This window comes from Malus sylvestris, chromosome 17 (genome assembly GCF_916048215.2).
Source record: "Malus sylvestris chromosome 17, drMalSylv7.2, whole genome shotgun sequence".
NCBI classification, from domain to species: Eukaryota; Viridiplantae; Streptophyta; class Magnoliopsida; order Rosales; family Rosaceae; genus Malus; species Malus sylvestris.
Window position 1 is genome coordinate 20,820,532 of NC_062276.1, and position 11,517 is coordinate 20,832,048.

The window sequence follows — 11,517 nt, forward strand, 5'->3', positions numbered from 1 at the left end:
GTAGTTTTATAAAAAAAAATATTCTTTTTTGTTTTACCAAACACATTTGATGTTCCAAATTTTTTAATAAGCTATTTTTTTTTAAAGCACCACAATCCCAAATTAACCATAAGAATCAAACTCAAAATTTTCAGCATAAAAGGGGATATTTACCATGAAATTGGAATAAAATTCAAATATTTCCTTATATATTACAATTTCCCTTTTCTCGATGAGAAAATGTAAAACCCTGCATAGGGCAATGCAGAGCTTGTTTGTCTCACAATCTTCCTTGTGCGCCAACCCCCCAACATTTTGCTCTGGTTCTACCTTCCCTGTGTTGTGTGTCAAGTCTCACAATCCAAAGCCCATTTATTCATCAGTAAACCGAACCGTCAATCCCCATCTTTTGGTTTCTCGATATAATCCTCTAGTTTCCTCCGAAACCCACATTCGGAATGACGATTCCTGAAAACCCAATTCAGCAAAGAACGACAATGGAGCCGGAATTTTCTCAGCAATTGCAAATGCAAGCCTACGGAATTCTGAGTTCCAATGAAGTGCAGCCAATGGAGACGTTCCTTTCTCATCTCTTCAGCCCTCAAGAGCCCCAAAGATCTCAGGCCTATAACCTTCTACATTGTTGCAGAAACCACTTCCCGGATTTGCTTTTCATCAAGGTTTCTTTGTGATTAGGAATGGGCCTTCCGCGGAGATTCGCGCCAGGTCTGCGCTTGTTCTTCGGTTTGTGCTCTGTGACCTTTGGCCTAAGTTGTCATTGAATGCTCAAATTAACCTTAAAAATCTATTTCTTGTTCGCCTTCAAGAAGAGGGCTCATTGCCCATTTTGAGGATTCTCTGTCTCATTGCATCTGAAATGGCAGCAGAGATTTCTAGGACTGGCAACGAGGGGCCGGAGCTCATTGACTACTTATTGATGTCTTTTCAGTCGGATTCCGAAAGGTTTCAGCTTTCTGCTTTGTGGGTGTGTGCTTTTTTCGGTTATTTGTGAAACGTTAGTTCCTAGCATTGATCCTACCCACTCGGCATTTTTGTGTATGTTGAATTCGGAAAATGCTGATATTCAGGTTGCCACATTTGGTGCTGTGGTTAGTTTGATTCATTTGTTTTTGAATTCGTTAGGGCGGAATTGGTTTCATGACCTTTTGAGAGGGATGATGGTTGAACTGTTTAATTTGTTAAGTCACTTGAAAGAAGACTATGCTCGCGGAGCTCTCAAGGAGTTAATAGAGTTGGTAATGGAAGAGCCACAACTCTTGAGGCCCTACCTTAACGAACTAGTACTTGACATGCTTAAGATAGTAGACAGTGAACAAGTGACAGAGGGAACCAAAGTGTTTGTTCACCGTAGTAGAAGCAAGTGACAGAGGGAACCAAACTGGTACTTACGATGAGGGGGCTACCGCATCAGACTTTGGTTAAACTGCTGTCAGTCCCAATGAAACTGCTTCTCTGTATAAATGATGACTATGCATGTTACAACACGGAAAGCGAGCAGGCTGAGAATGCTGGGAAGACAGATCTTGGAATTGCATACCTGAAAAATGTATCAACTGCCTTAGGTGAAAAGACAATGACTCCCATTGCTTTTGCGTTGTTTTTGGAGCACATGGATGCTTCTGATTGGAAGAAGCGCCATGCAGGAATTTCTATGCTAGCAGTGATTGGAAAGGAGTGTAAAGGGGAGATGGTAATAGTTCTATGACTGGTTAATTGCTTGATTTTTGTTTAATGATATTCAGAAATATTTTTATGATATAGGACTGTTCTACAGATCGTCTAAGTATGATGGTTAGTTGGTTTACCTGAGTTACCAACCAGTCACAAAAATCATAACTTGTTTTTTTTATATAGTTCAGTCAAATAACGTTGTGTGTCAGTAATCAGTATCAATAAAAGATGATGGAAAAGTATACACCATACACATTTTCTGTTTTGCACATTTATCCTGAGACTGGGGGGGAGGGGGGGGGGCGGGTTAAGATTTGTTATGATAAAGCTAGATACGAGATTGTGTTAGTAAACTTAGCACGTGGATAGTAATTCAGGCATCCAGTACCTGTTATTTCCTCATTATATGCGATCCTTATACCATCGATATGTCTCAACCCATTCCTTTAGTGCAGGTGCTGATGAAAAATTATTTGGAACAAGTTACAACCATTATTTTGAAATCATTCCAAGATCCCCATTCTCGAGTTTGATGTGCAGCTTTTAATTTTATGCAACTGCCTATAATCCTGATTGAGGCAATGCAGATTCTTCATCATTTGAGGATTGTACCTGCACTAGTTAATGCACTAGACCAACATTCGATTCCAAGATTAAAGGTGCGGGTTTATGAATTTACCATCTCTTATGTTATTTTGCAATTGATTACTTACTCAGTTTTTATCATTAATGTTTCACATGATTGTGTCTCATCTTTGCTATATCTCCGTAGTCAGTTTTGGTAGGCCAAGTTCCTCGGTGCTTAATTGAACATGGCTGTAGTAATTTTTACCCCGGCAGATTTTGTTTTGAGTAGCCATCTTGGTCAGTTAGAGTTTTGCTTTTGTTTTCCTCCTTAAAAAGTATTTGGGTTGCCAGGAATTGCATATGGAACCAAAGCCTATGGGAAAATTAATGGATAGAGTAATAAACCAAAGGGTGAAAAATGTGTAAGTGGATGCCTGGAGGGGCTGTACGAAAAACACAGTGAAGTTATAAGAATTGCTGGTTCATCAGATTTTCAAAATCCAAGGTGCACCTTCTTAATTTAAAAGGTTCCTGAGCCACAATTTTTAAATCACACTACCTACCCTACAAAGAGGCAGAATTTTATTTCATTCATAGTACACAATTTATCTTCAAATGCTCCTTTTCTTTTGGCTTCTGACTACCTAACCTGAAGGTTGACTGTGAGCCGAGAAGCTATTAAGTTACCCTAATATATGGAGCTTAGCTGATAAATAGAAATTTTACCATAGTTATAAGAATTATAAGTATCTTAACATATATGATGCGTCATGCTAAACAAAATATGGAACTTTTCGTTGATGTTTCAAGGTTATCCATTCAGAGCCGTCTTCCATTGTGTATTGACACGGAGTGCAGGTTTCTACGTTGGAAGAGACATTAATAGACCAGTAGTGCATGATGTTTCATTGCTCGTATTACTTTAGTTCTTGCCTTTACTGTAAACTTGCTGCCTAATCGGATCAGATATTCCTTCTTTAACATCTTCATTCATACATTTGTCTCTGACATTTTTTTTTTCTTTTAGTCATTTGGTTCTTAAACTTTGAAATCCATCCAGACTTTGTTTTTTCTTTTTATCTTTTGAAATGCCCCATTAGTTATTTACTTGTAGGAAACAACTATAGCCGTTGGTTTTAATCTATGCACATGGACTTGGATGCTATATTGAGCAAACTGCAAAAAGACCAAAGGTACTTATTCTTTTTCTCTAAAAGTAGTCCCATCCATGAGACCGTTGTACAATTCAATTTGCAAGTGTAACTTTGTGCACCGGCACTGTACATATATTATGTGTGCGTTTGTGTGTGCATGTGTGGTGTCCAGTAATTAGAACTTAAGTTGAGGATTTGTATCTTAGTTGTTAAATTGTGTATGAATATTTGAGGTGCACAATGGCTGAATTATAGAATTCTATCCTAATTTAAGTGTTTTCTAACTCATGCCTTGATATCAAAATCTCAAAAGGAAAACCCCCTTGAACAATTAGGCATTGCGATATACAAATCTATTGGATCATCAATCATGGGCAGCATTTAAAACATTTATGAAGTCTTTTGCTTCCTCATTAGACATTAACAACTGAATTTGTGTTTAGTGGAAAGGTTAGTCCTTCATGCGCATGTCACTTATGATGTCATAAAATTTTGTATTGCATGCGCAAAAGTTTAGGGCCCACTCATTTAATAACCATTTCGATTTTAAATTTTTGGTTTTCATTTTTAGTGTTAGTGAAAGAGGGGAAATACATGAGAGAAATTGGGATGAAGAAGAGTGGATTATGAATGGTAGGAGAGATGCATAAGAAATGTCAACTAAAAACCATAAACTATTTTTAGTTGCTTTCACTTTTAAGATTTTGTTTGCGTTCTTTGTTATTCTTTCCCCTCTCTCCCATCACCATTCTTCATCCCTCATCCCCCCCAACCCCCACGGATTTACTTTTCTCATATCTGAAGCACAAAAAGTGAAAACCGAAGTAAGTGAAATGGTTATCAAACAGTCCCTTACTATATCGTTATCTCAACTGCATCTTTAATTATGTAACCGATGAATTCATTTACCATAATAGTCAAGACAATGAGGATGAGCTCAATAGTTTTAGGAATTGAATGTACTAGGGTAGGGAATGTGACGTAACTATCATAATCTACTTGTATGGGGTACTACATTGAAGTAAGCTTCGGTTCCCTACTGGTCTCTGTTCTGTTTTGACTGTTATCTACGTGAATGACAGTTTGCTACACTAACTCACATAGCTCATGTTTGAGGATGGTTTTGGTGAAGTTGTAAAATGTTAAAACCGTAGAAGCCTTGAGTTATGCAATTGGAAAGACGTTTTGTTACTTGTGCGTCCGCAACACCAATCATAAATATATGCAACTACTAATGCATAAATAAAATAGGCAGATACTTTGCATGGCATTTCAAAACGTATAATCATTCAAATTCATTTTCTGGGAAAAATCTCAAATATATAGGTATATACGGAAAAACCAAAAGCCCACTCATTGGTATGTCGAAGGGTCGTAGCCCTCGAGCCTCGATTGATGGTGCTCGTCCTCCGGATAGGTCTCACCTATATATGAAATAACTAAATAAACATTATTTAAAGCACATACACAAAACTAGGAAATAACTTCTCATACAATGCTCAAATGGGGTGTTTGATACCAACGTGATCTACTCAACACCATGAACATCTCCATATTTTTAGAAAAATTTTCCAACCGCCCACGCGCAGCTAAACCCTAACTGAAACTTGATTGTCGTTTGGAATATTCTGTTAAAACCTTAACAGAAATTAACGGTGTTACCTAACGCCGTTAGAATATTCCATCAAACTTGACGGAATATTCCCCTTCGTCTTCCTTGGTTTGTCGGAGACCATCGTCGGCGCCGTTGCGATCGCCAGTTTCTAGAAAATATTGAAACCTTCATATCTTCTTCATTTCTTAACCAAAATTCATGAAATTTGTCTCAAAATGAAGCTTACAACGAGTAGAACAAAACCTTACCAATTTTAAGCCCTAAAATCCACGGAATCTCGTCGGAGAAACCTCGATAATCTGGCCAAAACTTGAAACTTGTGAACTGGGATTTCCTGACGTCCAAAACACTCCAACTTTCTTCCCCGAGCTTCTTGAAGACGTCCTAAAGTAGAACCTTAAAATTCACTGAAACTTCCACGATCACGATTGCATGAACAGTGCTCGAATCTGGGATTTCTGGGTTCTCGGGTTTTTGAAGGATTCACGTTCTAAAAATGGTATGGATGTGTTCCTGAGTTCACAAGGAACACGAAGATGGCTTCCAAAACCTCGATCCGTGATTAGTGAGCTAGGTTCGAAGGTTGACCATACGTATTGTACGAAAAATGGAAGAAAACCGAGAGAGGGAGAGAGAGACGGGATTGGTTGGTGTGTGTGTGGGGTCCGGGTTTGGCCAACCAAACTAAAAACAAATCAAACTTAAGTTCCAAATTTTTAGGAAAGGAAATAATTGGTCAAAATATTAAGCTCAAACCACACCACTACACAACGTACTCGACGTCCAAGGGTAATTTAGACATTTCACACCATCAGAGAATATATTTCGAGACGGGCTGTGGCATATAACATTAACTCTTAAGTGTTTGTTAAATCTATCAATTTGATAGGATATGTATTCTACGAAACTAGTTTCAACGATCCAACTGTCAAATATATTTGTATATACTCCGAGATAGCATGTGTAAAAAATCGCAGGAAAAAAATAAACATTAAAAGATTATTCAGGTGGTCGTCCAAAATTTTGCTGTGTTTGTGTCGGTTATATCCGACAGAGCCATGAGTGAAAAAAAAAATATTTAAAACATGTGTTTATTTATTTATTTTTAATCATTGTAACATTTTAAAATAATAAAATCAGATATGATAGAGTAGTCCAAATGTTCATGTGTGTTTATGTGCCAGACAATGTGCTTTGTGACGCATTGAAAAAAATTGTTTGAATTTCTTTGTATCTTGTTGCATGCCTGTGAGGGAGCATAATCCTTATTACAAAAATGATAGAGCTTCAGATTGTAGTCTGTTGTTATTATTCTCTCAGAAAATTTATGGCTCGTGGGAATTGGGTTCATTAGACTTTAGGCCATCTCCAACCGATGGCTGGCTAGAGGGCTCGTTTTAGCCCTCTGGCCCTCAAAGATTCTCCAAGATATTAATATTTTAATGAACAGTATAGGGCCATATTTGCCTCCGTCTCCAACCGAGGGCCAGAGGGCCAGAGGGCTCGTTTTAGCCCTGTCACAAAAAACCGTCTCCAACCGAGGGCCAAACATAATTTATTATTTAAAAACTACAATTTAAATTCAAATCTAACGACTAGGTGACGTCAACATGATGTCAGCTAGCCGTTGGTAGCTGACATCATGTTGACGTCAGTTAGCCGTTGGATTTGAATTTTTTTTGCTATAAATAGGGTGGATATTGGGCTATAATTCACACAACTTTAAATTCAATCTATTTCAATTCAATCTCTTGCAATTCAATCTCTTTTAATTCAAGTTTGCAATGAATTCCAACTTTGGATCTTCATCCAATTCCAATTGGGGGTCCTCATCCAATTCCAAATTGGAAGCAAAATGGGCGCAAATGAGACGAGAAGATGAGGAGTCTGATGAAGAAGCTGAAGTAAGGCGCAACACACAAAACATGGCAGCATCCATGGCTGCGGCCATGGTGTGTCAGCCAACTGAGGAACAACCTCAATGGGGTGGCTCTGTTGCTGGTCGCTCTTACAAACCACGAAACAGAGCGATGGCGCATGCCAATCTGATGAACAACTACTTCAACCCCGACTCGGTGTACACAAAAGAGGATTTCAGACGTCGCTTCCGGATGAGGCGTCATGTCTTCGAGTGTTTACTTCGTGATGTCCAGCAGGTCAATCCATACTTTCGACAGAAGCGGGACAGAGCAGGTCGCCCTGGTTTCTCACCTCATCAGAAGGTTACTGTTGCACTCCGAATGATGGTATATGGCTCCTCAGCTGATTCGATGGATGAAACCCATGGTATGTCTGAGTCTACATGCCTTGATACTCTTGAAGAATTTTGTAACACAATTGTTCAGGTTTACAAAGACGAGTACCTCCGAGAGCCAAATCAAGAAGATCTGAATCGGCTCCTTCACAAAGCTGAAGACCGTGGGTTTCCGGGCATGATAGGGTCATTAGACTGCATGCATTGGGAGTGGAAGAACTGTCCCACTGGATGGCAAGGAAGCTTTAGCGGAAGGTCGAGAAAGCCAACTGTTGTGTTAGAGGCAGTTGCCTCATATGACACATGGATCTGGCATGCTTTCTTTGGAGTCCCTGGATCCCAAAATGACATTACAGTTCTTGGGCGTTCACCCCTCTTCAATAACTTGACGGAAGGTAAAGCACCTCAACTTGACTACTACATCAACGGCCGTGAATACAATATGGGGTATTACTTGGCAGATGGCATCTACCCAAAGTGGGCAACACTTGTCCAAGCAATTCCAAACCCTAGGAATGATGCAGAAAAGTTGTTTACCTTACACCAAGAGGCATACCGGAAAGATGTTGAGAGAGCTTTCGGTATTCTACAAGCACGGTGGAAGATTATCAGCGAATCGGCAAGAGGGTGGAGTCGAGAAAATTTGAACTCCATCATGATGTCTTGCATCATATTACACAATATGATAGTGGAGGATGAGCGAGATGGGTATATTGATGGAGAGTCGGATGATGACCAAGAAGATCCAAATAGGTCAAGAAGGGCTCTAGCAAAAATATATGATGGGCCTAATTTGCCTTTCAATCCAAGAACTGGTAGTATCTCTATAAATGAGTATATGAGGCGCTATAGAATGATACGTTCTCGTGCCACAAATACGTACCTACAACAGGATCTTGTTGCACATCTTTGGGCCAAAAGAAGCATGGAGTAGGCTTTTAAGTTTTATGTTGTTAAATGTTTTTAAAAATGTTGTTTAAGTTTCATGTTGTTAAATGTTTTTTTATGTTGTATAATTTGTATGTTGGTTAATGTTATTTAATGTTATTTCATATTGTTTAATGTTGTTTCATGTTACTTAATTTAATTTAATGTTGTATAAATGGCCTAGGAAAAAAATAGAATTGAAAAAAATTATGAAACAAATTTTGTGAAATAGAAGTTATAGGAAATAAAATATGAATCAAATTTTGTAAAATAGAAGTTATAGGAAAAAAATAGAATTTAAAAAAAAATTGAAACAAATTTTGTAAAATAGAATTGAAAAAAAATATGAAACAAAATTTGATTAATATGAAAAGGAAAAAAAACGGGAAAAAAAAAAGTTAAAAAAAAAAAAGTTAAAAAAAAAAAAAAAAGTTAAAAAAAAAAAAAAAAGGCCAAATAATACAATGGCTACTAGCCGTTGTATTAAAAAACATTCAAACTATTAGTGTCGGTTATAACCAACACTAATAGTAGAACTATTAAAAAATAAATAAAACCTGTTTAATGCTGTCGGTTTTAACCGACAACAATAGAAAACATTAAAAAAAAAATAAGCCAGCCCGGGGCTGGCTGGTTGGCCGAAAGCAGCCAGCCCTCCAGCCCTCCAGCCCTCTCCGATCCCGTGGGGCCCTCCCAGATTCCAGAGCCCTCTGGCCTAGCCCTCGGTTGGAGACGGTTTTAGGGCTATTTTCGGCCCTCTGGCCCTCTGGACCCTTCGGTTGGAGATGGCCTTAGGGTCATGAGTGAAAAAAAATATTTAAAAATATGTGTTTATTTATTTATTTTTTATCAATATAACATTTTAAAATAATAAAATTTTCATTTTTGTCGATTATAACCGTCAGAATACTAAAATAATAACCGCCAGAAAGTAAAGTAATAAAATAGTCAATTTCTGTCGGTTATAACCGCCACCATTAACTTAAAAACCGCCAGAATTTGTCAAAAATATTAAAAAAAAAGATTCAAAACTTCTGTTGGTTATAACCGACAAGATTTTTTTTGATATCTGCCATAAATTTATGTCGGATATAACTGACATAATTTTTCTAATATCCAACACTAATTAAATGATGTGTCGGATATAATTTATCCGACATGATTTTTCTAATATTCGCTACCATCATTCGCCACCTAAAGATAATAAGGAAAACTAATGAAAAGGGCTTGAAAACTTTGAGTTTTAATGATAAGGACAAAATAAAGGGTAAAGTGAATAGTACCAGGATTGACTTTTTAGTGTAAAAATGTGGTTTTTCGTTAAAGTGAACAGTACCGGGAGCTTTTCGTTAAAGTTCCCAAGATAATATTGTAGTAGTGGCAGGCGGAATGATTGTCCTTTGGTGTTATAGGATTTGTTTATTTCTCCGATTTTCGTGTTTTCTTAATTTGAATATTATATTTTCTATGCCAAAGGAGAAATGTTCTTGTATTATATCTGCGATGGCAGAAAATCTTAGTGTATAATAGACTCTGAACCGCAACCAAGTATTGGGGCTAGTTCATCAAAAACGAGCCTCGGTGGAGATTGTAGAATAACTTGTCAATGCCCAACTCATCTCCTCTTGGCAGGCCCTGTGCCCATCTGTCGAAAGAATTGAGCAATATGCTCCAAGTACTCGACAAAATGCTGAAATGAATTATACCGTAGTTGACTCGTGTCTTTGATTCATGTCATGCATTACGTTGCGTTGCCGAATTTAGTGCCATAATCTCAAAATGTACACCACCATATTCACCATGGGTAAGTAGCAAATAACGAAATAGAACAAATACAAGCTAGTTCATGAAAAAAAAAATATATATATATTCTGACTTCGTCCTTGAAACTGATTACTTCTCCCACGCTCTTAAAATATGTTGAAGATAGACACAAAATAATATAAATTAGTAGAAACCCTTAACTCCGTGCGACCGTCGTAAACGTACCATATTGATGGGTGGGTTGGGTTGAAGGTGGAAAAATAAATATGGATGGATAAAGGGGAGGGAGATAGTGGTTGGTAGGCCACGGCTGTACGGAAGGAATAATTCTGAGTTGATGTGAGAAGGTTCTTTGCCCGTCAAGTCCTATCTATAATTCTTTTATATCGATTGACCTTATCAAGATAAATATGGAGCTCAAATTTTACAAGGACCTTGATTTCTCATGTGATGAGACACAAGAGGTGACACTTTTGTTTAGTGATTCGAATAGTTTATATTATAATTCATGTATTTATATATCATTGTTATAGAAAGTTAGACAAATTCAAAAATGCAAAAGCGTTCAACTAAAGTGAAGAAAATAGACGAATATAGTACTTCAAAGAAACACTAAAATGACTACCATTTAATCGAACATTTATATTGTTTCTTGTGTTGATGACTTTTTGGTAAAGATGATCTTTGAGATAAAACTTTAAAAATAAATGGTTAAATTATTGAATTATAAGTGGTTTGGATCCTTGAAGAATGTTACAAAGTGAGCCTTACAAAATAGGTGTTAAAATGTGTGTAAAAAATTAGCGCTCTCCTATCCTAATCCCTATATATTCTACATTAATATTTAGGATGATTACAGACACCCCACAATTTATTAAACATTTTCAATTTAAAATTTTAATATTATATGACTTGTATGCACAAATATGAAATAACTATTTATGCCCTTCAAGGTTGTATGTGTTTTGTTGGTTCACCCATATCTAATGTGAGATAACCTTACATGCCAAATCATCTTCAAACTCTCAATACTCTTCTCACCCTCGATTGAAGAAAGATGTAAATAATCACACCCCGACAATACTTTCCAAGGGAAAACAAAGAGGCGAGTTATACTCTAGGGTATAGCAGTATATTTTATTACGTGCTATAACGTGAGTGAATTGTAAAAATTAACCTAAAAAAGAGAAAACAAATTAATAAATAATCGTCGAAGCCTTTTTATGGGAAAACTCTAATAGTTATTAACTATATATTGGGGTGTCTAAGTAATCAAGAACAATAAAATCTGATTAAGTAACTCGTATGAATGTTGATAAGGAAGTAGGTTAAGGGCATATGTTGGAATAAGTCCATACCAATCCAAACAATGTGTCCTAATGTTGGTACATCTAGAACAACCCCACTCTTAGAACGAGTTAATCAGAACCATTGAAAATTAGACAATATGGTCCAATTAAAGGTGACTCGGGTAGGTACGTGGGTGGTTGCTTGAGTGGCTAAAAGGATATAGAGCTTATCCTCTTTTGTTCGTACCATAACATAAGTCAATTATTTCAAACCAT

At 37.1% G+C, this 11,517-nt stretch overlaps 1 long non-coding RNA gene and 1 pseudogene across 1 annotated transcript; one reads left to right on the forward strand and one right to left on the reverse strand.

Annotated features, from left to right (window-relative positions):
* The first annotated feature begins 251 nt into the window (after nt 1-251).
* Nucleotides 252-3,676, forward strand: LOC126610965 (uncharacterized; annotated as a pseudogene).
* An 811-nt stretch (nt 3,677-4,487) lies between these two features.
* On the reverse strand, nt 4,488-5,665 carry LOC126610968 (uncharacterized). Its single transcript, XR_007618654.1, has 3 exons — nt 5,256-5,665; nt 5,055-5,155; nt 4,488-4,816 (listed from the first exon to the last, which is right to left on the reverse strand). It is a non-coding gene; the product is annotated as an uncharacterized LOC126610968 (long non-coding RNA).
* Nucleotides 5,666-11,517: the final 5,852 nt, after the last annotated feature.